Here is a 14,657-nt window from a genome sequence, read left to right on the forward strand (position 1 = left end):
TTTCTAGAGGTGACTGTGCAAAGAAAACTATCATGATATTACTGTTATTATGTAATGTTGCTTTGTGGTGTGGTGTTTTTTTTTTTTTGCATATCACTTCAAACTGGTCTTCAACATAACTGGCCATCAGTATTCTATACCAGTCGTTTTATGTATTGATATAAATATGTAAACACACATATGTGTACACACTGTACATACTATGCTACATAAAAATTATACGTGTATATTACACCTTAAAAAGTGGTGAGTTTAGAATGATGGTTTTCCTGAAAGCTGTTCCTTTTTGGATGTACAGTCACCAAATACTGTCAAGCCGCTTTCTTAAGAGAATTGTTTGTTAGCTGTAATCTAAGTACTTTTCACAGGTAACTGGCCTTTGATATATTTTTACTCTAATGTTTTAATATCTTAACATTTCTGAACAAAATTAGTAACAAGTGAGGAAAATACAAGGACATAGTTATGAACAACTAAAAAAGGGAATGTTATTTCTTTCAGATATCAGTCAGTAAGGTCTTACATTACAGACCTGTCAGAACTTTCCAAAAATGTTAGCAGTAACAGTAACTGTGAGTCTCACAAATAAAAATTGATCCAATACCAGTCCGAAGAGGAGTTTCCCCAGTTAAACCAACCCTTGCTCTCTGAATTGCTCTTTCCCAATGTAACTCACTTGGAAATTCCCAAGTCCAACTGTATCTTGAGAATTTCAGAGTTGCTTACTTTCTCCCCTCTTCAGGATTCTCTTCTAAGAGAAAGAGATACGTTCACTGAGCTGCCTGCAGCTCTCACTTTTGAAATCTATCTTTTGCTACCACCAATCATCTCACCCTCTTTGAATCTCTTTTCTGAGAAAATATGGTCTTCAATTAATCACCTTGCCACCAGGCTGGGGATGTGAAATCATTTGGTTGGAGAAGATCTGCAGCTTTTTCAACCAAGTACTTCTGAGCTCACTGAACTTCTGTATTGATTAATATAATTATTTGACTAACGTTAAACTTTATTCCCCAAGATAATTCATCTTCTTACAGCAGCCAGATTCCATAGCCATCATTTTGTATAACCACTATAGAAATGTTAATTTCTTCTTACACAGGAAAAAAATTATTTGCCTTCCAAGCTACAAGTCCTCATACAGGAGTTGGAGGCTTCCAGCTTGGAATGGTGCCATTTCAAGTTGTTATTATTAAAGCTGGAGTTTAATAAGGGGTTTATTTAAGGATATTATTATTATTAAATCTGGAGTTGTATGAGGAAGGTGGATGTCATTTGGAAGGCTAGTAAGAGGGAGCAGCAACCAGGATACTGTCTAGAGCAAAATTACTATGCTAAAAACAAATATATTTTATCATAAGAGTTTGCCAAATTAATAAAATTCCATTTACATCTGCATATAGTCACTGTAAAAGCTGTATATAGATGGGTGCATATCCTAAATTACCAGATAATATCCTCTAACATAGAATCAGCTGCAGTTCCCATCCATCTATAAATGTCACAGCATATTAATCACCGAGACAGCAAACAGTTATCATATCCCTGATGGGACATCTGGCACAACAGACAGGCAGGCACACTTACATCCAGTCACTGAGGCCTCAGCAAATTACATCTGAAGCTTTGGATTTTGAAAGTACTTTTGTTTAAATGCAGCCCTCTTTGGTAATGATTATGTTAAAACATAATAAAGGAGTGTCATTAGAGTTCCAATATGGACATGAAGTACACTATGTGGAAATATTAAAAGTATTCATCTCTAAATGTCACTCAACTACAAAGCTCGACGATTACACAGACTCACCCAAACAGCAACATGGGGAGCAATAAAAAATCCTTGTATTGGACTTACTTTGAAAGGCAGCTGGAGACCACAAAACCACACTGCAGCCATTGTCTGACTCTCACCACACAGTAACTGGAGAGCAACGCAATTTAAAACAGGATGCATTTATTCAATCAGTGATGAGAGCAGAAAAGGGGGAATGGTAGGCTGTTCCTCCAAAAAGATGCAGAGCTTTTCAAACCCACTGACACTTGGAGAAAAAGATAAAGCTTTAGAAAGACACTTGCGGAAACTATAGTTACTTTTTTTGTATGCTGCAACTGTGACCAAGCAAAATTCTTTAAACACATACTTAGCTTTCCAGCTGAATAAACCTTCGACTGATTTCTATTGACTTCACTTACATAGTTGAAGTTAAGAATACACACATTTGCTTTGCTGGATTCTTTATTTGAGTCCTCTTCCTTATCATAAACCTCTATAGATAACTGCCAATTTTTTTTAATTGGATTAAAACCAGACAACTAATGTAGCAAAGCAACAACCTCATCCATTTAGCTGCTGTTATTATCAATGGAGAAACTAATTCTCCCTTTTTTCATACAAACAGCTCCTTCAGCAGTCATATTGCATGATCAGGCATTATTGAGATTTAATGTGAGTTCTGCTATTGATTTCAGCAGGAGCAGACCCATGGTGAGAAAAGGAAACAAAGGAGTAGAGTTTTCTGTAGGTACTGAACCAAATTTTATGCTGAAATCAATGAGGTTATACGCAATATAAAGCCAAAACAGAATTTAGACTGTATAATTTTGAGTAATTAGAAGTATCCAGACCTGCATGGTATCAGTCTTCTATTGATTTTGTCATTGCCTTACGATGCGTATTTTAATGGCAATTATATATTCTGGCAACCTTCTTTTTTCCTCTCTCAGCATCTAAATTGTTGCTTCTTGATTAGTCAACAGGAGAAAAATCAATACTCTATACATTGCACTTCCAAGCTTTAATTCAATTACCATCTGTGAACTAATCAAACATTGATCTATCTCTGTCAGTAAGTAGAAGGCAATTTTTTTATACCACAATCTTTCCTTGTCATTAAAGGTTACATTTTAGTTCATTCACTACAAGTCTAAATCTTTACTGTAGCTAAGAAAAAAAAAAAAAAAAAAAACACACAACCACCTTTCAACTTTAATTTCATTTAATTAGAAACTTGTAAGACCTTTTATGTCCTTTTGTGTATTTCCTGTCATTCATGCCCTGCTAGTGCAGAAATATTTCCTACAAAATATTCCAAACAGCTTTTTCCAGTGTTTTTAATAGACTGAAACGACGAAGAACAATTCCTTTTTCTGTCATTGTCAAAAATGACCTTCCATCATTCCAGTATTATTGGCATAGACTTCCTCCTCACTTAATAGCTATGCTGTCCATCCAACTAAGGTGGTGTTGGGTTTTTTTAATGAGTAAGTCCCTAATAAGGTGGGTTTTTTTCTCTCTTCCATGGGCTTCCCTGCAGCTAATTATAGCAACTGTGCTTGCTCTAAATCTGTTGCTAAATAATTTTATCTTAAAAACAGCTACTCACAGTTTTCAGAAAAGATAAAGTTAACTCTTACTGTCTCTGTGGAAGCAATTACCAAATGGTAACTCCACCATTTTTATTACCTTTGCTTGGACCTAGGGATATCATGGTTGAAATGAGTAAAACAATCATAATGATCAACATTATCACTATATTAGTGCTATTAAAAGAGAAAGAGAGAAAGAGAGAGCATAAGCAAAACAGACAGTAGAAAGCAAAACTTCAGGTCTCTTTAACACTTTACTTTAAGAGACTGTTAAAAACATGAGAGTGCCTGCCCTAGGGGAAAACTTGCCTATCTCACCTCCCGCATTAATGACCACTTATGATAGCTAAAGCAAGAAATAAGTAAACATTCTTTTTGTTAGTTAACTGCCTTGGGCAGACAATACTCTGAATATGTTGTAACAGAGCTAGGGGCTGTAACCTATAAATAAATCATTGAAAAATGGTAAGAGTTAAGTCATTTACCTAGAAAAGACATAAGAGAAGTTACCTTGAAAGAAGCAAATACCATTGAACAGAAACAGTCCTCAATCTGGATTAAACTGCACTGTTCCTTCCTTTTCACCAAATGTTAGCTCATGCCTCCCCTCTGAGCACACACGATCACTGAGCAATCGGGTGTTTCATAGGAATTGGTTTCTGTATCATACTGCAACCTCATTATCCATGTCAGCTTTATCTAGATATTTTTAAATTAGTCCTTTGGACTGATTTAAACTTTTTTTCCCCCCTCAAAATTCCTTATGTACCTTTTAAACAGTAGCTGTATTTTTTTCATTCACTCATTCCAAATTCTGGACAAACATTTATATTCTATTTGGGTTTAATAAGTGCTTATTTTTCTCTTATTTTAAAAAAAAATTATCGGATGCTTCTACAAAGGCTCTCAATTTCTGAAACAGTGTTAGCAGCCTCTGGAAAGAGTGCTCTGGGTTTGCTGTGCTTGGAAGGAATTTGTTTAAGCATTGCCAGGTAATTACTTTCTCCAGTTGGTATCAATGTTCTTAAGCTAATAACCCCTTGTATTATCAAATGACCTCAATATAGTTTTCATAAATCTTATAATTATTCATCTAGAAGAGTATTAAGAAATTATTACATGAAGGTTATATAATGATGCACAACATTTACAACACATCTTAAAAAGCTCTTGTCATCTTAAACATAAAGAACTACCAGGATTTATTATACTGAGGAAATATACGTCAAATAGCTAACTGATGGTTTTACTGTGTTCTTTTAATGAAAATATTCATGTGCAAATTCAAGGCTTTTACTCATGAAAGGAATAGAAGCAAGTTATTTTTGTAGCAGCATTCACAATTCTAATTAGAATCTCAATACCGTTACACTTCTCTTTGTTCCTCAGTAGAGTATCCTTACATTGTTCTGCACTAAGGATATTTTTAAAATGAAATCTCAACCTCCTTTCTTCAGTTACAAATAATTCCAATAATCCAATTTTGCCAAATGGTCCAGTTTCTGAGGTGACACTGTTAGACGGTTTCTGTTTTTTATTATTATTTATGACTGGTAATTAGAGAAAACACAGTAATCAATATTTATTCTTCAACAGTATATAAAATAAATTGAGAATTAAAATGGCACGTAAATTATGAAAATCTACATTTCAGAGCCTGCACAAATTCTGGCCTTTTAACAGGCTTGAATTTTATCTTCCCTGACACTGCCTTAGCCAATTACTGAGCCTCCAGAAGACTACTGGCATTCTCTAAATTAGAAAGGTATTAAAAAAATAAACAGCTGAAACACAAAAATATACAATAACATATCTATCTTCCAGGTAGCAACAGTATACAATTGTACATCTCTTTAAAATGTTAAATAGGATTGGGAAGTATTGTAATGACCCATTTTCACAATAAATTTTATTTTAGTCATTTTATTAAAAATATATATATTCTAATACTCTGAAATAGCTCTGTCCTATGAAATTCTGAATATCTTCAGAAACAGAGATTCTATTGCCTTTCTGGATAGCCTTCTCCAATACTTCACCCCTTTCAACATGAAAAACACTTTTCTTACATCAAATAGTCTTTTTTTTTTTTTCCTTGAATCTTGTGACTGTGATCTCCATTTATTTCATTGTACCCCTCTGAAAAGCCTCGTCACAGCTCTTTCTGAGCTCTTTAGTGGAAGAGAGAAATAAACTGTCCTCTTAGCCTCCTCCAGGCTAAACAAAGCCCTGTCTAGAAGCCTGTGGCCCAAAACTGAAGACAACATGCCAGTTGTATCTTAAAAAAAAAACAAAACACAACAACAAGAAGGAAATAATCATGTCACTTGACCTGCTGGCTACAGTCTGGCTAACACAGTGCAGATGAGCATTAGCATTCCTCCACCCCAGGGGAGCACTGCTGATTCATTTGCAAGATGTTACTCTACATTTTACACCTTCATTCAAAAAAAAACAACAACACACTTGGCTGAAGTAATCTCTAGGATAACAGGACCAGAAGAGGGCACATACACACGTAGAGTTACTACATTCAAAGGTTAGTGCATGCTCAAATGCTGTTTTTGAATAAGACTGGATTTAAACATTGGTCTACATGTCTTCCTGAGCAACGGTCCCCAAGCACTAACAGTCAAAGCAGGTTCAATTAAATAACTGAATTTTTTTTCAAAGGAATTGAGCAAATTTCTAGACATAATACTGGGGAAGAAGAAAAAAGAAAAGACTATTTTTCCTCCCATTTTAGGTAGGTGGTACAATTCAACACATGTTTTCTACTCCTGTGGCTGTCTGACTAGCTGTGATTGGAGTCAAGTGGTACTGCCACTAACCAGAGCTGACTCCCTCATTTGCTGCTCTGGAAAATCCCATTAAAGTCAGTGGTGCAGAATGAAGCCCAGCACGATCATTTCACTACGCAATTTTTTTATATGTATATTTCAAAACAATTCCTATGGAGTTTACAGACACAGAATATAGCCCTATGTGGTAGGTTTCTCCATTAGTATTTGCTTTCATTTCTTATTTGTTTTACATTTCCGTGGAATCTGCATAAATTACCCAAATCTACACTACGTGAGGGTTTTTTGGTTTTGTTTTTTTAACTTTTCTACAGCATACTGTGAGAAACACTCCGTAGCCAATAACTTAGGCTCAGGTGAGGATCTCAGTGAAGTAGTAATTTATTGGCGATTGCAATGGCAGGCGTCCCACAAGCAGGAGCGCACCTACTGGTTCCAAAACACAGTTTATATACTTTTTGATGATAGGACCCTCCCCTGTTTCCCCACTGAGTGGGTAATCCAGGTTCACAATCTACCTGATGCTTCACAGACAATGCATGGCCTTCAGCTGCCAGCCTGTTAAATTTCAAATTTCTTTTGACTTTTTTACTGTTTGAAGTGGTAATGTTTCTTCATTTATCTGACTTAACACCGTGATTTTCACCTAATTGTTCTAAGGAGTCTGGTTGTCTGCATTTTACAAGGTCGCCTGCTAAATTTTCTTATCACTGCAAGCATATCTCAATACCCCATTCCTTACCTTTAAACAATGTAACTCTGCAAAAACAACATTTTTATTCCCACAATACGAGTTTTATTTTTATTTTTTGTGGCTAACACGATAAGTTACTCTTGTCCCTGTTGACTCACTGGGTAATGATGTCTTTAGTTCTTGGTCTTTAAAATGTAGCATCTAACACCGACCTCTGTGCTTAGCCTGTTCTTTCATAAAACACATTTTTGTTGGATAAATTCACAGACTTCCTTTCACCCTAGCTACAAATAATGAGATTATTCCTGTTGTAATTTTTGTAATAGAGCAGCACACTCACCTCCCACCAGGCAGCTTACACAATTACTACAAACATAACGGTAAATGTTACTTTAACGCTTGTTTTGGACTCCAACATAGAACTATATTACATATTTTATTAGCTCATTTACCACCTACTAAGTTATATTATTAGCTAATTCATTGAACATGATATGTGTTAGGTAGGTTTGGCTACCACTTCAAAGGGACTCTTATCTGAGTCTGGTTTGCATTTCTGTGAATCCACAGAAGTCAGTTTTTCTGCGGTTTTATAAATAAGAAACAAACCTCAGATGTAGGAAAGCATAAAATTAAAGGGTAGGTTCTGCCTCTATCCCTGTCAAACACAATACCTTATTATAAAAGTAATTGATTTCCCCATTGCCATTGTTCAATAGCTCTGATTCACAGCCCATTAAGGTTAATGGAAGCAAAGGACCCATGAGTGAAACCTGAACTTCACTTAAGTCATTGTTAACACTAACACTGACTCTGGGGACTGCAATTTCAGTACATGTCAATGAAAGTGGCAGAATCTAACGCAGACAAATCCCTCTAGACTTGAATTTTGGTGGGACACATCGTCTGAAATTCCCAACTTCTGCTGAAAATCCTCATCATAAAGGATTTTAATCAGGATTGGAAGGGAACACATGTACTAAAACCAAGCAAATCTAATAGGAAATATAGAAAAAGAGCAAGAGACAGAACCCATCACCATTCCCCCATGATTTAGGGAAAGAAAAAAAGTCCTTTTATGGCCAGTGTGATTGCAGTACTATGGGGTAATATCCTGACTTGCATCGTAAAATAAATGTAACCTCTGTAATTGCCCTCTATCATAGCTATGTTGTGCATTAGGATACCACAAACTGAGAATTACACTGTGAGACATACAATATTCTTATCTGCTCGCCAGAATCTTAACTCTTCCATTTCTCAACGAGGAGAATAAATCTGTAGCTACTGGAGTTTTCAGTGCCACTCCAGCTAAACACCATTATGAAAATGTCTTCACAACACCTTGGCAGAAATGCTGTTCTTGTTAGATTTATAGTTTTATAAACACAAATGCATAGGTGAAAGAAAAAGCTGTACTGATAAATCTGTGAAAGCGTAACGCCTGGCTTGCGTTCCCAGTCTTTTACGCTTCTGTTTGCGAAAGGACCCCAGGAGCTTTGAAGCAGATCTGTCTAGGGATTTTCCTGGCAGAAAGCATGGGTTGTTGTTTTTGTTGTTGGTGGTGGTTGTGTTGTTTCATTTTTCCGGAGATATAGCATAATAGTATATGTTATATATGTGTGTGTGTACATATATATAAAAACACACCTCCTTTTGCCCGCTTCTTGCAGATGAGGCCTTGCGTCAGTGTCAGGCTATTCACAATGTCAAAACCTATTCTGGTCTCTGGCAAGCACCTGTGTCAGTGAGGAACCCAAAGGGACATTCATACGTACTACCAGCAGTCTCCCAGCCTCACTAGCTCCCAGCTCCATCGTCAGGGTTGTTAGCTCTCCTGCTAGCCACCAGCTCCAGCAGCTTATCTTCCTTCCACAGATATGCTCAGCTGCTCCCCTCCTGCAAGAACATCCCAGCAAAACCAACCACTCTTTTAAAACGAGGCAAGAAATGCATTATGTCTATCGTCCTGTCTCTCACTAGCATGCCTGCGCACATCCCATCTGGAGGGCTGAAACTTAGGAACTTCAGATAAACTACTGTGTGACACAACAGCATCCTTTTCTCTTCCAAGCATTAAAGCGTTCACCTCTCTCCTGAGTTTAGCAAAGGACTGGGAGAGAGTAGAGATCCCATGGAGATGATTTTTATCTTTTTAATAATAATCTGAAGAAATACTTACGGGAAACTGGTAAATTATGCAGGGAGGTAACACCCACTTATACTCAAAGGGTGGCTGGTTAGAGGCAGTAGAATGAAATCTGCTTCCAAAGCTGTATTGCAACATGGCTGGCAGCCTTCAGCTTCTCAGGACAATGCTGCTACCATGGCTATCCTGCAATACTGGCTACAAAGTCACAAGATTTTTAAGAAACTAAAGGCTTGCAAGCCATGTTACTCCAAAATTCTCAGGAGTGAGGTTCTGCAGCCTCCAGCAAAACCTGTGGCTATGTAGAAAATAAAGTTCTCCTAGGTAGATGTTCATGGGGACCACTAGAGACTATGAAAAAGAGCTGAATTAATTTCTTTTAGTTAGCAACTTACATTTAATATGTCATAGTTATGTTAATTTGGTGGTTAGTCAGATGGTTTTAGTTCATCTAACACTATTCCACACTTCGCACTCATGTTTTTCACACCACCAAAATGCATCAAGGGTAGGGACTGATGGTACCAAGGTGTGTACTTCCAAGCTTTCTGTCTGAAAAAAATACATTTTACTACTATATTCTTGTTTGTTTTGTGGGACAAAGCAGAGTGTATTTGCATGACCTGTTATCCTATCAGTGCCAAGAAATCTTTACTTCTCTCTTTGGTCTCTTTTAGGCATACAATCAAGTCCAATTGCCTTTTTGCTCTGAAGCCTTTTCTACAAAGGGCGATGAAAGTGAAGCCTTACTGACACACACAGGATGGCAGTGTGATCACCGAAGTAGCTTGAATCTATTGGTACAGGCATGATTAAGCTTTTCTCCTGTCATTTCCCTTAATGCATGCCAATTTGGCCTTGTCAGTCATTTTATTGAGTCTGACAGGAGCTTTCATCCAAATAACATCTCCAGAAGCAATCCAAAATCACTGTGAGTAGTGCAGGGCTGGAAATATTTTTCCTGTACTGAGAGCTTCTTTGGTTTAATTAAAAAAAAGAGTGTTCTCCCTTACTGAACCATAAAATCAGTTTCAAATTTTAGAAGTCAAAATATCAACAGTATAGTTTAGGAAAAAAAAAAGTAAGAGGCATTATCGGAATGACTGGTCTTAAAAACAAACAAACAAACATTTATTTCCCCTAATGATTCATGTGAAAAAGAAAAGCACTAGTTTTGTTTTGGCTAGCAAGTTGATCAGGAATGTTCACCTTCCTTCTACAAATCTTATTCAGCTAGTCCCTGACCATTTTCTTTTCAGTGCAGCCCAATACGTCTGCTGAGTATTTTTGCCATATGTTTAACAAATCTTCACTGCATTCATTTAGCTGTCACTTTATTAAAGATATCATTTTATTGCTATACTGTCAGGCAAAATATCTTGAAGTTTGTCTTTTCGTTCTTCTTCAAAGCTCTTTATGTACAAAGGAAGTTAAAAGTAAAGGAAATCCCCCAAAAGACTAATAGTTAAGAATGGGAGGATTTTTTGGTTCAGCTTTCCTGATGCTTAAAATTTCATGGGTGATCTTCAGAAAGTTTGTCTTTTTGCTGTTTATTTTCAAGTGACTTGAGTTAACCGTAAGACTCTGCAATTTACTTGTCTATTCATCCTTCTCTGAAAGAGCTTTTGAGAGTCCAGGAAAGCTGGACTCAGGCATCACCACATCAAATCTTGGATTACATTCCTTCCAGAGGTAAAATCTCCTTAAATGTTCCCCATTCTCTATTTTATTTATATATATATATATATATATATATATATATTCACACACACACACACAATATAATTAGTAAGGGGGGTGAAAAATCTTTGGATTCTCTCAAATTAGGATCTCACATTGCCATAAATCATCTTTTTCTCTTTTCTGTATGAAAATGAGAAGTTATTGAAAAGTTAACTATCCTGGCTGAAGTTGATCATAGTTTGTCAGTGGTTTCTTTTTATAATTTGTCTTGCAGCTTGGGACACAGACACTTTCAGAGGCATTCAATTGTCTGGACTGTTTCACTGCACAATGAAACTAAAGATACTTTTTGGATTTAAGGACTTTCTGTATTTGAAAGAGAAAAAAGAACCACCCATGGATCAGAAAGTGACCCCTTCAGAGAATAAAATGCGGTGGATGGTAGATACATTTCCTGTTTCTTCTTTGATTTTCCAGAGTGAACATTGAGCAACTCTGGCTCTAGCCTTTCCAAGCAAACCCTGGGACTTTGAATGAAATAGAGAGGACAATGGACAGGAGTTGAGATGAACAATTAATCATAACTGAGTCCATTATGAAGGACTAGCAAGAAGAGAAAGCAGTTAGAGAAAAATGAGTATTTCCTTGCAGGCTGTGAAACATTTACTCATAACAACATACATTTACTTAGTTCTCTAATCCCTGCGACATCCTTGGGAATAAATAAGGCTGAAAATGCTGACAGCATGCCCTCCTTTTTGTGTTTGTGGATAAGCAGACATATTACGTTCACCATGCTTGAAAAGGAAGTAAAATGCATAAAAGCACAGGAATGAGTCCTGTAATTTTTAACTTAGAAAGGAAAAAAATACAAAAAGCTTAGAAGGAGCCTGAAGTTTTGAATCTTTTGCTCAATGTCATACAGGTGGGTCTCAGTAAGAAGAGAGTTTTGAATGTCTGAACATTTTCAATATCTTTAAGCAAGCTAAAACTTCAATACCATACTAGCCTGTTCTTTTATAAACAGGCAACCAAGTTCAACAACCCAGAGAGCAAACACTGATGTGCCTTCTGAAAATGAGTGGCAGACACTGTATTTAACCTTGTCCTTAGTTTGCTATGCCAGCTTTTAAATAGCAAAATCTTAACAATATTTTTTTGCCTGATATCATCTGTCAATAATAGATCTAGTTGTGCTACTGGGTCCTTTGTAGGCTAAGTCGTCTTGCAAATTTTGCAATTCTGCCATTCCTTTAACATTTTGACCAGATTTAAGCATTTGCGATTCTTCTTTCCAAAAGCTTGTAGCCAGTCACAAGGTAAAACAAAGTATTATTTATGCTTTGATAAAAACAGATGCTTAGGGGGGAGAAAGGGCTGTAAAAACAAGCAACATACATGTGTCTTGCCGTTCCCAGTGGTAACCAAAGCAAGACTAGATAAGTTTTTTTTTTCTGTCAATATTGCAAGACATGTCTACAGAGTAGACGATTTAAGCACAATGCTACAGCTGAAAAGTAAGATAAGAAAGCTTCTGTTATGGTTTGACAATGAGCCAGCTGGGGTCCAGACAATTACACAAACAGAACAGCAGACATGCTAGTAAAGTCCTCCCAGCAGAGTTCATAAACTTGGGGCTACCACTTGCAGGCACGTTTAAACTGAACTCTGCCCCAAAGCTGTCACTTCTTTGAGGCACAGCACAGCACCGTAGTGAACGCACGTACACCTTGCAGACCCTTGCACCAATTACCTGCCTCTTTGGAAAGCACCTTCCCTTCTAAATTCAGTACGGTTCCTTTGATGCTCCATTGGGAAACAGTTTGCTTCTTATGACATTGTCTCTTACCAAATCTTTAGCACACATTGAGGAATTTTCCATGAGAATATCTTAGCCATGCCAGAAATACACATACAACAAACAGCAGTCCTCCTACCAGTAGGAACCATTACATTACATTGCTGCAGAGCAGCTCCAGATCTTCTCAACACCTACTACATTCACTTTACTGAAATAATTTCATCTGCCCTAAACTACACTATGGCTGATAAAGAAAGAAATAGGCATTTCTATTTATTCTTTCATCATGAGATACCTATACTTTGCCTGCTAGGTAGTTAGCTAAACACACTAAAGAGATTATAACAAAATAGAAGTTACACTAAAGATTCCAAGGAGATAAGGGTTCTGGGGAGAATGGGAGGAAAAAAGTCGTTCGGTTTTGGTCAAATTTGCAAACTTCTTGTTCCAAAATGGACACACAATAAAGCAAATGCTGTGTAGCATAAATTCAAGAGAGATTAATGGTTACACCTTCTGAAAACAATAAATCAGATTTATTCCTTTGCAACTGGTATGATAAAGTTTTATATATATATATATATATATATATATAAAAGTGAAATAGAATAGAATCCAAGTCTTTTTTTCAATGGCTGGACCATCAAATAAACACAAACTAAACAGAGATTTACAGCAGTATATGCAGATTTACAGCAGTATATGCACGAACAAGTGCATATAAAGAAACCTTACTTGACATTTCATCCAAACAACAGAGAAGCACAATTAAACAGATGAGACATTTTAAAAAATGCTTGAGAATCGTTCCAAAACTAATTTCGCTATCATAAACATTGTTACCATTCCTTTTAACAAAATTTAAATGCATAGACACAACCAAATCAATCTCTTGGAAAGAACTAAATTGAGGAATATCTTCTCCACATTAGTTAATAGCCTTTCGTCTTTGGCACAATCTACATAAAATGAAAGTAAGTTGTAATGTGAAAAGAATTGGCCAGAAAGCAAGAGAAAAGACATGGACATAAATATTTTTGCTTTGCTTGTCCTACAAGTTAATGCTTAGCTGTTGCGCTGATTTCATAGTTTTTAAAAATTCTAATTTTTCAACCAATATCATGATTTCTGCTTGATTTGCCTGCTTTAAAATATCAATTCTCTCTCTAAGGGCCTTGGAGAAAAATAAAATTTGTAAAATACTGCACGTAAGTCAGACTCCTTGAAAAATTCATGCCACCACAATATCTGAAACAGGTAAAATAATCTCATTGATATCACTGTGTAAAAAGCAAATACTTAGAAGAGGCCAAAAAAATGCTTAGAAAAGACTAAATGAGGGAAAAAGGGGAAAGAAGAAAAAATAACTCCAAGAGTTTACATTTCAATTAAGTCACACATGCATTGCTCCAACATCTAAGACAGATTGTAAAATAACCTGCTCAGGAGATCAGCTGTGTAGGCTGTGCACTTTTATGCTTCACCTACACTCTTTGATCCTGTTCATCTCCCCTAGACTGAACTCCTGCAAGCAGGGGAACTCAAACTTTTAACAAGTCTCCTTCCTTTAGCCCAAATTCTTGAGCATCACATAAAACAACTTTGAAATCAGTAAAAAGCCACGAGAACACAAGTTATATACACTGTGTCTGGAAACCATTTCACTGACCTTGAGGTGAAAGTCAAAAACGACCAGTTCAGGTTGGTCCCCTTGGCTCTTCTATAGCAGCTGAAAGATATAAGCACCTAGAAAAGGCAATTTACCACTTCATAAGAGTCTCTTCAGACTTTTGCATCAAGTCCTATCCTAACAAGAATGAATGTGAAAGGGCAGTCAGTAACGATTGTAGGAGGTAAGCCAACAAAAATTATTGTTTATTCACAGAAGTAGCATGAAGTCTTATTGCTGACATTTATATTCTCCTTGGCCCCAAGCGATAACTAAATTAAATAATACAGAGTTCAATACAGCCACAATACTGTATCATATGCAGTACTCACTTTAATCAATCTATTAACAAGGAACAAGCTGTTCTGAAACTGTGAAATCTTAAAGACAAAATGAAAATTAAGTTATTAAAAAGAGAGTTTATAAAGTATGTGGATTGCTGCAATTATTACAGCATTTTGTGGGTGGTTTTGTAGGTTTTTTTTTTTAAATAA

The 14,657-nt window shown here is 36.4% G+C and overlaps 1 long non-coding RNA gene across 1 annotated transcript in view; it reads right to left on the reverse strand.

Annotated features, from left to right (window-relative positions):
* The window catches only part of LOC121069892, a 33,553-nt gene extending 19,135 nt beyond the window's left edge, over window positions 1–14,418 (reverse strand). The window contains exon 1 of the long non-coding RNA XR_005819730.1: window positions 14,164–14,418. This is a non-coding gene — a long non-coding RNA (uncharacterized LOC121069892). The remainder of the gene's footprint in view (window positions 1–14,163) is intronic.
* Window positions 14,419–14,657: the final 239 nt, after the last annotated feature.

The sequence above is a fragment of the Cygnus olor genome, chromosome 4 (genome assembly GCF_009769625.2).
Source record: "Cygnus olor isolate bCygOlo1 chromosome 4, bCygOlo1.pri.v2, whole genome shotgun sequence".
In the NCBI taxonomy this organism is placed as follows: domain Eukaryota; kingdom Metazoa; phylum Chordata; class Aves; order Anseriformes; family Anatidae; genus Cygnus; species Cygnus olor.